The 16,326-nt window shown below is 44.6% G+C and overlaps 1 protein-coding gene across 1 annotated transcript in view; it reads right to left on the bottom strand.

Annotated features, from left to right (window-relative positions):
• The window catches only part of PDS5B (PDS5 cohesin associated factor B), a 136,081-nt gene extending 121,680 nt beyond the window's left edge, over positions 1-14,401 (bottom strand). Inside the window, 1 exon segment of the mRNA XM_042457262.1 lies at positions 14,322-14,401. The gene's annotated coding sequence lies outside the window, so the exon portion shown is untranslated.
• Between the last annotated feature and the right edge of the window lie 1,925 nt (positions 14,402-16,326).

The following is a 16,326-nucleotide window of genomic DNA, read 5'->3' as shown; positions in this document are numbered from 1 at the left end:
TTTCATTGCCTTCTAGAGACAGCAAGAACTGGAGCACCAGCTTTCCTCTCTAGCTGAGGACTTGGGGGAACAGGCATACCCCCACAGCTGCACTGAGCTTCAAAGGGATCAGTATGTCCAGGGCCTCTATCCAGTTACTGTATAAGCAAAAGAGGATGGGGTTGGATGTTTTTGCAGTGGTAGACACTCAAAGCACTTTGAGTATTCAGCAGCAACACAAACTCCTTCTTCAAAGGAAAGGTCTGCTCACAGTCAGTTGTGGAAAGCAAATGTATTTAACCCAGCCAGCAGCAAAACAACATCAACAATAATGCCTGCTCCTATCCATCTGCTCCCCAGGTTCAGAGTGGGGTAAGCTCTTGCTTTTTACCACGGCATGTTTCCTTTTTTAATAGGACGTAAAGTACAGCACTTACATTGACCTATGGAAAAGTCAACTCAGGTTTTTGGGGTCAATTTTTTTACTAAAATTTCTAGACTTATACATGAGTATATACAGTAGACCTGAATTGCGACTGTCTGCACAGTTATAAAAAATTATCCAAATTTCAGCAACTTGCCATATATAGCTTTTCTTTATTGCCTTTTAAACAAGAATAAACTCTATGTAACAAAAATGCTTCAAAAATCTATTGCATTTTGAAACTAGGATACTTTTATGTCCTAGCCAATGTAATGTCCCATGCCATTTTCAGCAAACCATGATGCAGTGAAGCAGAAGTAACATGATGAGATTTTCAGTCAGCTAACCTCATTTGGAGAAAGTCAAATTTTCTTTCATGGAGGAAGACACATCTGAATTTTCACAGGGAATATTAAAATATAGCCACAACACTAACCCTCAATGGACTGTAACTATCACTGGGGTCAGAGATCATAGAATACTTTTAATCACAGAGCACAGAGGTTAGATTACAACAACATTAGCAGCAACCACAAAACGTAATGGCAGTGTACCCCATACTGTAATAAGGCATCTCATTTATCTTGGACCTACTATCCTCATTAGTGCAATGACATTCTAGTACTATGAGACAGAGCTTTCTCAGTTTATCCTCTCCATATTGGCAGATTTTTGGAATGTATGAAGGCACCAGATCCCATCTGATCTTAAAAGCTAAGCTGAGACAGTCCTGGTTAGTACTTGGAAAGGGGATCAGCGGGGAAAACTAGGTACTGTAAGCTATATTGCAAAGGAAGGCAATAGAAAACCACCCCTGAGTATTCCTTGTTAAGCAAAGGCTATGACATTCATTGGGTGGCTACAAGTTGACAGACAGCTTGAAATACATACACCTTATTTTTTTCCAGTTAACTTAAGAGTACTCAAGCCTAAATCCAATTATTAGTCACAGTTAATGTAGTCAATCAGGTTGAAGTCAATACTTATGCAAACTGGTATTGTCTTTGTATCTGCCCTTGGTGTTTGAGTCTATGGATACCAAAATCCGTAGATGTTCATGGCCTGCTATAAACAATGGCAAAGTAAAATGGTGACCCTTATATAAAATGGTAAGATCAAGCTTTGCTTTTTGGATTTTTTAAAATATATATTTTCAAGCTATGAATGGTTAAATCCATGGATACAGAATCCATATTTTAAATGTTACCTAAATTTTTCACTTTTCATATTGTGTTTTTTTCTGGTTGATAGGTGCCTACAAAACCTGTGTGTTTATATAGAACCCATTTGTTTATCAGTGGGCATCTAGGGGTTTTAAATAGGTATTATATCTGGGACATTCCTCTAGGGAGCAGACAACACAGAAGACACAAAAGGCAACAGGGAGCCATAGGGATGCAAATGGGAATGATCTCTGAACCAAGCACCAAAAAGCCAGAACTTAGGCTATGTGGTAATCACCAGGGCTGTGGAGTCAGAGTTCCAAAACACACTGCAGAAATAATCCAGTTTGAGACCGCTTTAACTACCCTGGCTCAGTGCTAGAGAATCCTGGGAATTGTAGTTTATTGTGGCACCAGAGCTCTCTGACAGAGAAGGCTAAATATTTCCCAAAACTACAGTTCCTAGAATTCCCCAGTATTGAGCCAGGGCAGTAAAAGCGGTCTCAAACTTGATTATTTCTGCATTGTGTTTTGGACCAGAATCATGGTGTCAGAAGCAATTTGTGGCAATTAATAGGAATGTATAGACTCCAGCTTCAAAACAAAAACTTATAATGCTATAACAATAAATGGTAAATATTTTATACTTGTACTGAACCTTTTAAAAAATTTATTAAATGAGCAGTTTGCAGCATATTTACTTTCACATGAATTTAGGGAGAATTTTCTTATTCAGAAATTTTAATCAAATAACTGTGTTGTATGTTCTAGCAATCCAAGATGCTTGACAATTCACATGGTGGGTATAAAATGCCATATGCTATCATTTTAGAAAAGTGAACTTGTTATTACTAATTAATATAAATTTGCCATTTATGGAGGACTCAAGAGTCAAATAGTCAAAAAATGGATGAATTAGAGTCAAAGGTTTGGCATACTGACTCCACAAGACCTTGTCACCACACTGTTCTGTTGGGTTTAAAAAATATTTATTTTAGATCTCAGTAGTAAACTATCTCAACAGTACACTTCAACCACAAAATATCATCTTCTACACTCCCACTGTTGTACTTATTTATAGACTGGGAAAAATATTTTCCTGCTTCTTCATGTTCAGTAGTAACCTAATGTGGGTGAGTAAGACAATCATTAATCATTATTTATGATATTCTAACTATTGGTTTAGCTAGCATGTTTGCAATGATTTTAGTCTTTCCTATTAATTCTGAACTAGTCAAGAGAAAAACATAAGAATTTCTTTATCTTTAAAAAGAAAGATTTATTTAAATTAAGGGTTTTATTTAAATTAAAACATTATCCAAAATCTACTTATATGTAATGTGAAGTCGAAGGCTGGCATCCATAGTTTTTTGTGGGTTTTTTGGGCTATGTGGCCATGTTCTAGCAGAGTTTGTTCCTGACGCTTCGCCAGCATCTGTGGCTGGCATCTTCTCTGAAGATGCCAGCCACAGATGCTGGCGAAACATCAGGAAGAAACTCTGTTGTTCCACATTTTATCTTAATATCTCAGAGTGACATTGTACTAATATTCTCTTAGTACAACCCTGTGCTTCATTATTTTATCAGTATTATAAAGATTTGCATTGTAATTCAAATGTATATGACTGAAATATTGGACTCATGGAAAATGTATTGGTGGAGACAACAAGCAGATTAGTTTCTTGATACTAGCCAATTGGAGCCAAGCCAGGAAAAGGTGAGGGATGCTCCCAGGATGAGTATATAAGAGGGAGGAGCAGGTTTGAAAGTGGTTGTTGTTGATGTTTATTTAGTGTGCCCTGGGAGGTGAATAGCCATTGAGGCTAAGTTAGGCTTCTGTGAGGGGCAGTTAGAAAGTATTTTAGATACCCAAAATAGGGCCAAAGAGTGTCCTTAATTAAATTGTTGTAGTGTCCTGCGGGTAGGGTTGCCATTAGTCCGGACCTCCAAACCGGGACAAATGTAGGACAAAATTTTCAAATGTAGGACCTTTCTTTTTGGGTCCTACATTTGAAAAAGAGCCTCGCTGAGGGGAGATTCCTTCTGCGCTTGGGCTCCGTTCATGGAGCCCCAAGCGGAGAAGGAATCCGCCCCCAGGGAGGCATTCTTTTCCCTTGGAGCCCAATGGGAAAGATCCCTCGCTCAGCGAGGATTCCTTCTCTGCTTGGGCTCCGTGAACGGAGCCCAAGCAGAGAAGGAATCTGCTCCTTTCCTGGCCTCTGTGGAGGCTTGGCCTTCACAGAGGCCTGGAAAGAGGAGGAAAGCGCCGCATCGCGGCGATCGCAGGCGCCCCCTCCCTTTCCAGGCCTCTGTGGGGCTTGGCCTTCACAGAGGCCTGGAAAGAGGGAGGAGGTGCCTGCGTCGCGGCGATCGCGGGCGGCCCCCCTCCTTTCCAGGCCTCTTGGAGGCTTGGCCTTCACAGAAGCCTGGAAAGAGGGAGAGAGCCAGGCCGCCTCCCTCGGCGGAGGCCAAGCAGGAAGGCCTCCTCATGCAGCTCCTTTCCTGCCGTGTCGTCGCAGGGGGGGTGTCCCGGGGCGGGGCCAAACCGGGAGGACCGTCGGACCCGCCCCAAACGGGAAGTCCCGCCCCAGGGATCCTACCTGGCATCCCTACCTGCGGGAGACATAGTGTTTCTGGCCAGTGGAGTCACAGGTAACCAGGAGGGTTATAAGATACAAAAGTTTAATAAAGGTTCGAGAACTTAGTCTGTAAGCGAACATATGCATATACAAAGCTATAAAGAAACAATTCAGAGACAAGCTGGAAACTGTCAAACTGCATAACTAATAAAGTATTTTACACCGCATCATTGTGTACCCCATCCACTAATAGATACACTGTATTCGGCTGATTGTAAATAATTTATTACTTTGTTTCAACAAGCAGTTGTCTGAAGTGATTTCAGAAACATATTAAAAATGCTACCAATATTGAGAAAGTCTTTTAGGTTTGGGACACTTAGATAGTGGTGTGTGGCTGTCAAAGAATAGTTGGTGCCAAGCTGAGAGGAAATTTGAAACCAGAGGGCTGGCCTAAAGAGAGTTATACTGCAGGAAACACTTAAGAGACTTCCATTCAGTCTCCAGTGAAGAACAGGTAGGATAGTGGCCCTCATCTTCACATAATTGGTGGCATCAGTGCAATCAAAAGACTAATTGAGTTCAGTGGGACTTACTCCTGCTGCATAAAAGTATATGGGATTGCATCCTAAAAGAACATTTAGGCAAAACACGTCAGTGAAAATAGGTGTCTGTATCCTAATGCCAAAAAGAAAGCCAGACAGCTGATTTGGAGGACCAGTAGCTGAGTCTTAAGTGAAAAAATAAATAAGAAAAACTATTTTTAAAAAAAAACAGTAGCTATGAATACTAAAAGTCACAAACTGAGAATTCAGATAGTAAATTACTTAGAATTGAAATGGGTAGAAAATCCAAACCAAAAACTTCTAAACTACTAGATACATTGTCAGTCCTATGGACAGTCAAAGGAAATTTTTGCTGCTTCAGTAAGGAGTCAACCCAAATAAGGTGAGAGTGGCTGGTTTTTAAAGGCAGTATCCAGACCGGCACTTTGCACCGGCCAGGATACATGCTAGGGTTGCTTCAGGGCATTGTTTACAATGCCCCACAACCCTAGCAGGTAACCAAGCATCAAAATGGCAGCGCCCTGTCTACATGGGCACCACACCATTACAACTCATGGCCACACCACACCAAACAGCATGGCACAGGTGTGTGCACGCATCGCTGCAGGGCACTTCTGGCACCCTTTTGGCAGTGCCAAAAAGAGCTCCAAAATGGGCTCCTTTCACCCCACGTATCACTGGTGTGGCCTTTAACAGCCGCACCAGCAATACGGAAGAGTGTCCAGCACACACAGACACACGCCAATAAGGAAGGCAATTACTATGGAGCTGGAATAGTCCACAAACCTTGGAGGGAGAAGAGAGAAAGCAAACCAAAAGCCAAGCCAAGTCAGGATAACAGGGTCACATAGTCAGTCAAATCCCAGGATCAGGTCAGCCAGAAGGTAGCAATAGTCCAGTCCAATCCAAGTCAAGGCAACAAGGAGTCAAGATACAGGAGCCAGTACAGACAGCAGTCCACACCAAAGGATCATGCAATACTCTGACACTGGTTGGTGTCTCTCTGCTCATTAAGTAAGAGAAACTCTTCCTCGTGCCACCTGAGGCTGATTTGCTAATTGCTTCTCAGCAATTCTCTGGGATCTGCACCTGCCAGCACTTTCGCCATGCATGGTCTATAGGAGGGAACCTTCAAGCCTGGTTCCTTCCCAGAGTCACCACTAGGCTGCTGTACCACCAGAGGAATCCCACCAGCACTAGGACCTGGCTGAGCCTCCTCCTCTGGGGCTGGGAGATCAGGGCTGGATTCTGGCGAGCAGGATTAACACCTGGTTGTAGCCTCAATTACCTCTTGCTCTGGAGGAGCCCCATCCTCCTCCTCATCCCCGAGCCTGCTCTTGGCTGGCCATGACAAAGGGGCCAAGCGGACCCTTTCTCTCTTTCCCCCCAGATGTTGGGATGTCCTTGGGATGAAGCCCAAGGACACCCCTTTCCAGGCCTAGGGAAGTGGCGTTTTGGGCGCTTCCCTGAGGCCTGGATACGCGGCGGATCGGGGCCTCTGGGGCTGCTGTGTGGCTGCTCAGGCCCCAATCCGTCAGGGAAAGGGGCAGGTGCAGGCCGCCCCAAGGGGGCGGTTTGTATCCCACCAAAGAAAGTCAAAGGAAAATGTAATCTGGCTCACGACATGAAAAGGAGATACACAATGAATATGTGGAGTTGTCAGTTGCAGTAGTACATTTTCCCTTACACGGTACTCAGGTTTAAAGCAAGATTTGTTATCAGAGTGCTTGGAAACTATGACTACAACATACTGAACATTTAATTGAAATGGAAATTGCCAAGAAAGTCCAGCACAGTTATATTTATATTTAGGACGTGATTTCTTTTTTAAAAAATGCTGTTAATTAAGGAGATTATAAAAGGTAATACTCCTTGCTTTAAAATCTATTCCGATGAATTGTTGACCAAATCAGGAAAATAAAAAGAGCAAACACTTTGGCAAAACAAGGTTAAGTTGAAAAGGCAAACCTTTTGCTGAGTCTCTGGGCAGTAATAAATATTGTTTCTGTTTTGACAAGCCAAGCCAAGAAAGTATTTGAAGAACAAGTTGTTAACATTAAAAATGAAAACATTGGAGGAAGAGGCTGCTGCTACAAGGCACAATTATTTCAGTTTGACACTACTTAATAGTCATGGCTCCAGCCTGGAATCCTGGGATTTTTAGTTTGTTGTTCCACCAGAGCTCTCTGCAGAGAAGCTAAATTCTTACAAAATTACAATCCCAGAATCCATGGCATTGAGCCATGGCAGTTAAAGCAGTGTCAAACTGATTATTCTGCAGTAGCAGTAGCCAGAGTCTCTCAAGAGGCTTTGAGATTAGCTCTAAAACCACTGCAGATTACTCCAGTTTGAGACCACTTTAACTGCCATGGCTCAGTGATAAGGAATCCGGGAACTGTAGGCGGGCTACACACCGCCGCTTTGCGGCGGTCTGCCGCCGCCGCCAGAAGGTCCGCGGGGGAGCCGGGCCTTAGACGGCCCGACTCCCGCGCGGACCGAAAAGAAGCTCCAAAATGGAGCTTCTTTTTGCGTCGCGTTTGCGACGTAGCGAGGCGCCAGGGGCGCGCTCGCTACGTCAGCAGCGTCGCGACGCGTCTGGGACGGTGCGTCCGATGCGTAAAGATGGCGCCGGCCATGTAGAAAAGGCCGGCGCCATCTTGTACGGACGGAGTCCGTACCGGCCCAGGGGCGTCTAAAGAGACGCCCCTTTTTAAAATGGGACGTCCTCCGGACGTCCCAAGGGCCGTCTGGAAAGCCCCGTAGTTGTTGAGGCACCTGAGTTCTCTGACAGAGAAGGGCTAATGTCTCACAAAACTACAGTTTCCAGTATTCCCTAGCATTGAGTCAGGGCAGTTAAAGCAGCCTCAAATGGTTTATTTCTGCAGTGTCTTTTGGACCTCAGCTGTCAAGATGTATTTTAAATACCAGCAGTTTACAAGAGCAATGCAAACAATCTGAAAATTTTAAGAGATATTTTGAACAGCAAAATGTCATAACCTTATGAAATAATTCTGAACATATTTTGTTACAGTTTCAGGAAAAAAACTAGAATATCTTTTTCTTCTTAGTATAAGGCAAAACTTCAAATATGAATTTCCATAGAAGTACTATCACATTTGCATGCTTTTAATATTCAGAGTGTGCTGCAGCAGTTAGAAATAAAGTTTCAACAACTAGCAATTGGGGAGTGTTCTAGGTGTAATACCTTGCCATTCTTCATCTTAAAACAAGCATGCAACCCTTTTGTATCTCCCAATCACCTGACCTCCCTCAAAAACAACAGAAAAAACAGCCCCCCAAAATGGTCAAACCAGAGTAGACTTTCAGTCACTTTCAGTGTATTTTAAACTAGTTTTTCACCAAAGTTTTGGTAGTGTGACCCACCATAGGTTTCCAGAGTGAAAATTGCACCTGTCACGTTGTCCACCCCTTTACATTGACAAGAAAAACGTCCCCTTTGAAGAGGATGCAGCCCTTTGACCTTTTAATGCTCCGCCTTCCCTAATGCATTTAATAAATATGGCTTCCATGTTTGGGGACAATATGTACAGAGTTTTAAGGAACCTTGTACAGTAGTTGCAAGCATCTATTCATGGGGGGGGGGGCTCTCCCAATTTGAAGTAGAACTCTACATTTAAAGATTCAATATAAGGCATTTATATCCCATCCTTTCAGGGCAACTTACAAATGATGTAAAACAAAATGGAGTAAATAAAAGAAACGAGTATATAAAAACTGACAACATTAGAAACAGCACATAAAAGGCATAAAACTAGGTCCATGAAGAAATAAGAGGCCTGCGGGGAATAAAAAAGGGTTTCAACTGGGACCAGAAATAAAGTGAACCACACCATAGAGAATGTCGTCTCTTCTGTTCAGAGGATAAACGAAAGCTCCACCAAATCTCTCAGGGACAGATTGGAGACCGAAAAAAAAGAAGTGCAGCCTTTGAAACCTGCCATATTCCTCGTCACACAAACATAACGCATTGTTTATATCTCTATTATCCACATACCACAACTCAACTGGGAAACATGGATAACGCAGCACTGGGAGATTTGAGGAGGCACCTGATCACGAAGATATTGCCAGGGGCATCTACACTGTAGAAATAATGCAGTTTGATACCCACTTGCCATGGCTCCATTCTACGATCCTAGGATTTGTAGTTTTGTGAGACCCCAGCAAACTTTGGTAGAGAGGCGAGAAAAACTACAAGCCCAGGATTCCCTAAGATGGAAGTACTTTAAAGTGATGTCAAACCACCTTATTTTCAGTGTAGATGCAGCCCAGTTGGACCTCTGTATTCATGGATTCTGCATCCACAGATTCAACCATCCATGGCTTGAGAATATTTTTTAAAATGAAATAATTTCCCAAAAGCAAATCTTGATTTTGCCATTTTATACATGAACACCATTTTACTATGCCATTGTATAAACAGACTTTATCATCCACTGCAATTACTGACATCAAGAGGAACAGGCATTAATTAACACACCAATCAAATATAAGCTTCTGCACAATTTGAAAAAATAGCACAAATTTTCTTAAAATAAAAGTAGCAATTCAGCATGTAACTATACTTCTGAAATTTTATTCTCAATTAAAGCTTAAGCATGACCTGAATAATTTTCCTGAAACAGATTTTACAATTACCTCTGTATGAAACTTAAAGACATTATCCGGTACAGAAAAGTAGATAGTTGACCGGGATTGCTGTAGTAAAACTTCATCCACTACTCTTCATACATAGCCTACGTCTTGTGTATTTACCTTACACATATACAAATGAAAGCCCCAGCTAGAGCCTGTACATATACAACAGCTACTGATGTACATTAGCTTGCAAACACAAGCCTGCTCAACATACAGAGGATAGAGGGTGAGTATCTACAATGGACTATAACAACAAAAGCAAACCCAAGTACTCACATACAGGTTGCAGAATATAAGATAGAAGTGCACAAATTTACAAAAAGCAGCTTGTGTTCCTATATATATTATGCTTTTATAAAGATAATAAGCAACACAAGTGAGTGGTGTACATCACAACACATGTATATGTCTCTGCTGAAATCATTACAAAGCCAAATTCCCATAACTGGGAATGCCGCTAGATTAACAGTGGACACATTCCTGCCGGGACGGAACCATACTATGATCTTCATTTTCAGTTTTGTCAACCATTGTTTGCTTTTCACACAAACACGCGAAAAGTTTAGAAAGAAAAAGAGCCACACAGAAAACATATCAAGGGTAGCTGCACTGGCCAGATAGGAAAATACCAGTATCATCCAAACCCACAAAACTGGGATACCTTTATTGGGCCAGCCAATTTCACACTGTTGTAAAGAGATCTTGTAGCATCTTTGAGATTAACTGAAGAAAGAATTGGGCAGCATGAGCTTTCATAGTCTTCAGTTACTTCTCTGATGCAATCTAATACCTAGATGAAGTTATAAATCTTGTAAGCTTTCAAAGCTCCACTGGCTTCTTCCTCAGGCAAAGTGTTAAAATGATACAGAAGCTTTTTCCCCCCTTTTCTTTCTGCTGCATCATTTTAACACCTTTGCCAGATTGGAGAAGCCAGTGGAGCTTTAATACTTGAGCATGTATAATGTGCTTATTTGAACCAATAAAGGCATCAGTTTTGTGGATTTTGGATGGTACTGTACAGATTCATACAGGATAATGAGAAATTCCAGATCTGGGGACAGTTAAAGTGGTGTCAAACTGGATTATTTCTGCCAGTGCAGATGCACCATAGTATGGTTGCTCACACTTGGCAGAAAGTACCAGAGCCCTTTCTTTATTGTTCAAGCAAAGGAAGCCAAGCGGGTTACAGACCGCCGAAAAGTGCGGCCTGCACCCGCCCGTTCCCCCCGCTGTATTGGGCCTCAGCTGCCAGACCAGCAGCCCGAGGCCTGATCCGCTGCTTGCAGCTACGGGAAGCGGCAAAAGCCGCTTTCACCGCAGCCTGGAAGGGGTGTCCTTGGGGCTCAAGCCCAAGGACACCCGAGCAGCAGGGAGGAGAGAAAGGGGCCGCCTTGGCCCTTTCCCTCTGCGTCGCTGGGCGCAGACGTCTGAAGCTGCGCCCAGCGACGCAAAGCCCGGAAGGAGCTCCTTCTGGGGTTGCTGTAGGGCGCCATAGGCCCCAACACGTCACAACCGCGGCGCCCCAATATGTCACAACCGGTCACCTTGCTTTGGAGGGGGCGCCGTTGTGGACATAATGATGGTGACGGCCATGTGGAACGGCCCCGCCATTTTCTATGCGCAGAGCGCGTACTAGGGTTAGGGGGTGCAGAAGCACGCCCCTTCCTAACCCTAGTACGCGCTTGTCGCATACTTTAAGGCTCGTTTGTAACGGGCCCAGTCTCGTATAACTAAAATCAGCCGAGTTTGGATCTGGTATTTAGTAGAGGCCAAAAGATTTTTAAAATCCCACCTCTGAAGAGTAGAAGAGAGAGGCCTCTTATGCCAGGCAAGTAAAAGAAGTAGAGTCAGCCCTCTTTAGCCACTGATTTTATCCACAGATTGAAACTCACTGTTAAAATTGTTTTTAAATTCCAGAAAGCAAACCTTGATTTTGCTGTTTTATATAAAGCATACCATTCACTTTGCCATTGTTGTAATGGGACTTCAGCATCCATGGATTTGTTCTTCTGGGGCAAAGTAAGCAGACGTCCTCCATTTCCAGGACATTTCCACCTTCTGTCAGGAGGAATTGCAAACTGTCCTCCATTTTCAGCATGACTAAGAAGCATGAATTCATTTCTATGAGTGTTTTTAGCTTTTACCGTCATGCCTCCACATTTGCGGATTTGGACTTTTGCGGATTTGATTATTCATGGATTGTATTAGTATGTTCTATCTGGAATACCTAGGTCCACCGGTGCAACTCTATGGTCCAACTTTAACCAAAAGCAGCACTGAAGGACCTAGAGCTTCTACGAGAGAAACAATCTACTAGGCATTTTAGCTCCTCCAGTGCAACTCTATGGTCATGTCTGGCAGATGTAGCACTGGAGGATCTAGAATTCCTAGGGAGGTGTTCTCTCGGGTAAAAACATAATTTTTGTTATTTGCATTTTTCCACATTCATGGAATCCTGTGCCCCTAACCCCAGCAAATGTGGGGGGATCATGTATTTTGGAATCCTACATACAGTATTTTTTTCTTCAATGCCGTACATCCTCCTCTGTGGTTGGGGGCATCTAGTCAACCTACATGGGGTCCAGAAACCAAACCCAATGGTACCAAGGGCCCAATGTATAAAAGAGTTTGGGTGGGTTTGGGGTGGTAACTAGCCTTTAGGTCCCTTCTCCCCCTTTCAACCCCAAACCCAATCCAGCAGGCCCCAGGCAATGGCAACAGCAAAGGGGCTGAACTGGACAACTAAGAGGGAAGGTCTACTAAAGCCAACCCTTAGGAAAATCTTAGGAAAGGCAAACCACCAAAAGGCACCCAGAGCTTTCTCAGCACCATCCAACAAGGCTGCATCCACGCTGCAGAAATGATCCAGTTGACACCACTTAACAGCCCTGGCTCCATGCTATGGACTTCGGGAACCATAGTTTGTTGTGGCACAGAGCACAACACACACGGCAGAATAATCCCGTTTGACACCACTTAACTTCCAGGCTCCATTCCATAGAATTCTGTGGACTTGTAGTTTTGTGAGGCAACAAACTACCATCCCTGGAATCATAGCATTGAGGCCATGGCAGTTAAAGGGGTGTTACACCAATTATTTTGTTTGTTGTGATGCTACAACAAACGACAACTCCAGAATTCCATAGGATGGAGCCAAGGCTGTTAAAGTGTGTCAAACTGGATTGTTTTCTTCAGTGGTGCTTTGTTCTGGTGCCACCGAACTATGTTCCCGAACCCCACAGCATGGAACCTGGGCCATTAGAGTGGTGTCATAGCAGCCTGATAGTGACAAACCATAGACTGGCAATGGACATTCCAGATTTGGGGGTCCTTGGAATGACAGAAAACTCTCTCTTTTAAAGGAAAGCCAGCCTCATAGGTGCACCCACACTGCAGAAATAATCCAGTTTGAGACCATTAACTGCCATGCCTCAATGCTATGGAACTCTAGGAATTATAGTTTTGTGAAATAATCCACCTTCTCTGTCAGCGAGTTCTGGTGCCAAAACAAATTACAATTCCCAGGATTCCACCGCACACAGCCAGAGCCATTAAAAGTGGTGCCAAACTGAGTTATTTTGCAGTGTGTTCTGCATGCTTTGTTCTGGTGCCACAGCCAACTATGATTCCCAGAGTTCCACAGCAAGGAGCCAGGGCCGTTAAAGTGGAAAACAGGATTAACTTTGCAGTGTGCATGAATGCAATCCAAGCCGGGCTGAAAGTGACAAATCATAGACCGCAGCTGCACTATGGAAATAATCCAACTTGACACCACTTTAACAGTGGCTCCATGCTATGGAATTCTGGGAATTGTAGTTTTATGCAATATTCCACATTCTGTTTGAGAGCTCTGGTGCCACAACAAACTACAATTCCCACAATTCCACAGCATGGACCCTGGGCTGTTAAAAGTAGTGTCAAACCAGATCATTTCTGCACTGTGTGCTTTGCTCTGGTGCCACAACAAACTACAACTCCCAAAGTTCCACAGCATGGAGCCGGGGCCGTTAAAGTGGTGTCAAACCGGATCATTCCTGCAGTGTGTTTTGTGCGCTTTTCTTTGGTGCCACAACTCCATCTACGATTCCCAAATCCAAAACACACCGCAGAAATAATCCAGATCTAGACCCGCTTCAACTGCCTTGGCTCAGAGCTAGGGAATCCTGGGAAGTGTGGTTTTGTGAGACATTTGGCCTTCTCTGGTCCAAAACACACCGCAGAAGTCACCCAGATTGAGACTGCTTTAACTGCCCTGGCTCAGTGCTAGGGAATGCTGGGAATTGTAGTTTACTGTGGCACCAGAGCTCTCTCTCTCTCTCTCTCTCTCTCTCTCTCTGACAGAAGAGGCTCAGCGTCTCACAAAACTACAATTCCCAGGATCCTCTAGCACTGAGCCAGGGCAGTTGAAGCGATCTCAACCTAGAGGATTTCTGCAGAGTGTCTTGGAGCAGAGAAGGCTCCATGCCTCAGAAAACCACGCTTCCCAGGGGCCCCAGGCATTGAGCCAGGGCAGTCCAAGCGGCTCCCAAACCGGATTCTTCCCGTAGCGTGTGAAAAGAGCCCCAGGGCAACATGGAGCGGCGTCAAACCGGATCATGGCTGCAGTGCGGATGCAGGAAGGAATAATAATAGTAACAACAATAAATAATAATGGTAGTAGTAATAATAATAATAATAATAATAATAATAATAAAGCCCAGCCCCAGGGCCACATTTGAAGCGGGGTATCTATCCTCCTCTTCTCCGGAGGAGGAAAAGGGGGCTACAATTCCGTGGAAAGAGCCCCCCATGTCGTCTTTGGTCACCAGAAAGGAATAAAAGACCCACGACCCACAAAAGGGCGGCAAGTTCAACAGGGAAAGAAGGAAGGAGGGAAGGAAGGAGGGAAACCGGGAGGAGACGGAGGCCGAGGAGCGGGAAGGAGGAGGAAAAGGAGCCTCCTTTCTCTTACCTCCCGAATGGGTGGCAGTCTCCGCCGCTCCTTGCTTCTCCTTCTCCTCCTCCTCCTTCTCCGCCACCTCGAGCCCCCCGCCGCCGCCGTCGCCGTCCTCGTCCTCGTCGCTGGCCCCGGCAGCCAATCCCCGCCGCCGGCCTCAGCGCCTCTCCTTCTCCCGCCTCCTCCTCCTCCTCTCGCCGCTTCAAAATGGCGCCAACCAGCCCCCCTCCCTCCCTCTCTCTCTCTCTCTCTCCGCCGCCCAGGCAAAGTAAAGCAGCAGCGACCCCTGCAGGCACTGAGCGGCAGGACACAGGAATTGCGACCCTATAGATAGACTCAGAACAGAGACGGAAGAGAGCCCCAAAGCCCATCCAGCCCAGCCCCAGACTGGCTGTGCGTACACACACAACACATAGACATCCTGGCCATCTGTTATGGGACTCTCTCTCTCACACACACACCAGATGGACAGCCAGTCCAACTCCATTCTGCCATTCAGGGACTCACAACCAACGTACACACACACACACACACACACAACAGATGGACATCCTGTCCATCTGTATCCATCTGTTGTGGGACTCATACACACACACACTATAGATAGGCATCCAGTCCAACCCCATTCTGCCATGCAGGGACTCACAAAGTACACACACATACACACAACAGATAGACATCCAGTCCATCTGTTGTGAGACTCACGCACACACACCAGATCCAACCCCATTTTGCCATGCAGGGACTCACAACGAAAGCGTGCGCACACACACACACACACAATGTAGATGGACATCCAGCCTCTGCTTATTGTTATAACACACATGGGGAAACACACATGGTCTATAAATTACCAAGTCCATAGAATCACACAATTGAAAGAAAACATTATGGAGCGCACCAGGGAATTCCAAAAGAAAATCAGCATGTGCTTTATGCACTACTGTATAGCAAAGCCTTATAGACTATAGCAGAGCATAGATCATGAAAGGCTATGGGATGCCCTTAAAGACATGGGAGTGCCAACACATCTGATAGTCCTGATGAGGAATCTGTACTCACCACAAGAGGCCTACGTGGAGGGAACACAGGAAAACAGAGTGGTTCCCGATTGGTAAAGGGATGGGAAAAGGCTGCATCCTTTCATCCTATCTGTTCAACTTGTATGCAGAACATATTATAAGAAAAGCAGGCTTGGACACGGAAGAAATAGGAGTGAAAATAGTAGGAAGCAATATCAACAATCTAAGATATGCAGATGACACCAAGTCCATGGAATCCAGACCAACCTCCTGCCATGCAGGAACTCACAATCCAAGCACCCCCAACAGATGGTCACCCAGCCTCTGTTTAATGATTTCCAAAGAAGCAGATTCCACCACACTTTGAGGGAATGTGTTCCATTGTCAAATAGCTGTTACTGTCAGGATGTTCCTCTTAATGTAGAGGTGGAATCTCTTTTCCTGTAGCTTGAATCCATTGGATCATAGTATCACAGAGCTGGGAGAGACCTCAAGGGCCGTCCAGTCCAACCCCATTCTGCCATGCAGGAACTCACAATCAAAACACCCCTGACAGATGGCCATCCAGCCTCTGTTTAAAGACCTCCAAAGAAGGTCCCACTGTTGAACAGCTCTTACTGTCAGGATGTTCCTCCTACTGTTGAGGTGGAATCTCTTTTCCTGTAGCTTTCATCCATTGCTCCATGTCCTTGTCTCTGGAGCAGCAGAAAACGGGACATACTAAAACAAATGACAGTATTTGTAATGCCTGCACTGCAGCCACTCACTCACAAACCACAAGGTTGTGAGTTCAATACCAGCCAGGGGCTCAGGATCGACTCAGCCTGGCATCCTTCCATAGGTTGCTAAAATGAGTACCCAATTGTTGGGGGCAATTAGCTTACACTTTGTTAACTTCTTAGCCTTAAGGAGTGCACTGATAAGCAGTATAGAAACGTACTTGCTACTGCTACTTCCCCATAGGGAAACCATACTTGCCCACAGGGAATCATTGGAGA

Source organism: Sceloporus undulatus, chromosome 3 (genome assembly GCF_019175285.1).
Source record: "Sceloporus undulatus isolate JIND9_A2432 ecotype Alabama chromosome 3, SceUnd_v1.1, whole genome shotgun sequence".
In the NCBI taxonomy this organism is placed as follows: domain Eukaryota; kingdom Metazoa; phylum Chordata; class Lepidosauria; order Squamata; family Phrynosomatidae; genus Sceloporus; species Sceloporus undulatus.
Note: the sequence above shows the minus strand (reverse complement) of the source record. Positions and strands in the feature narration are given on the sequence as shown.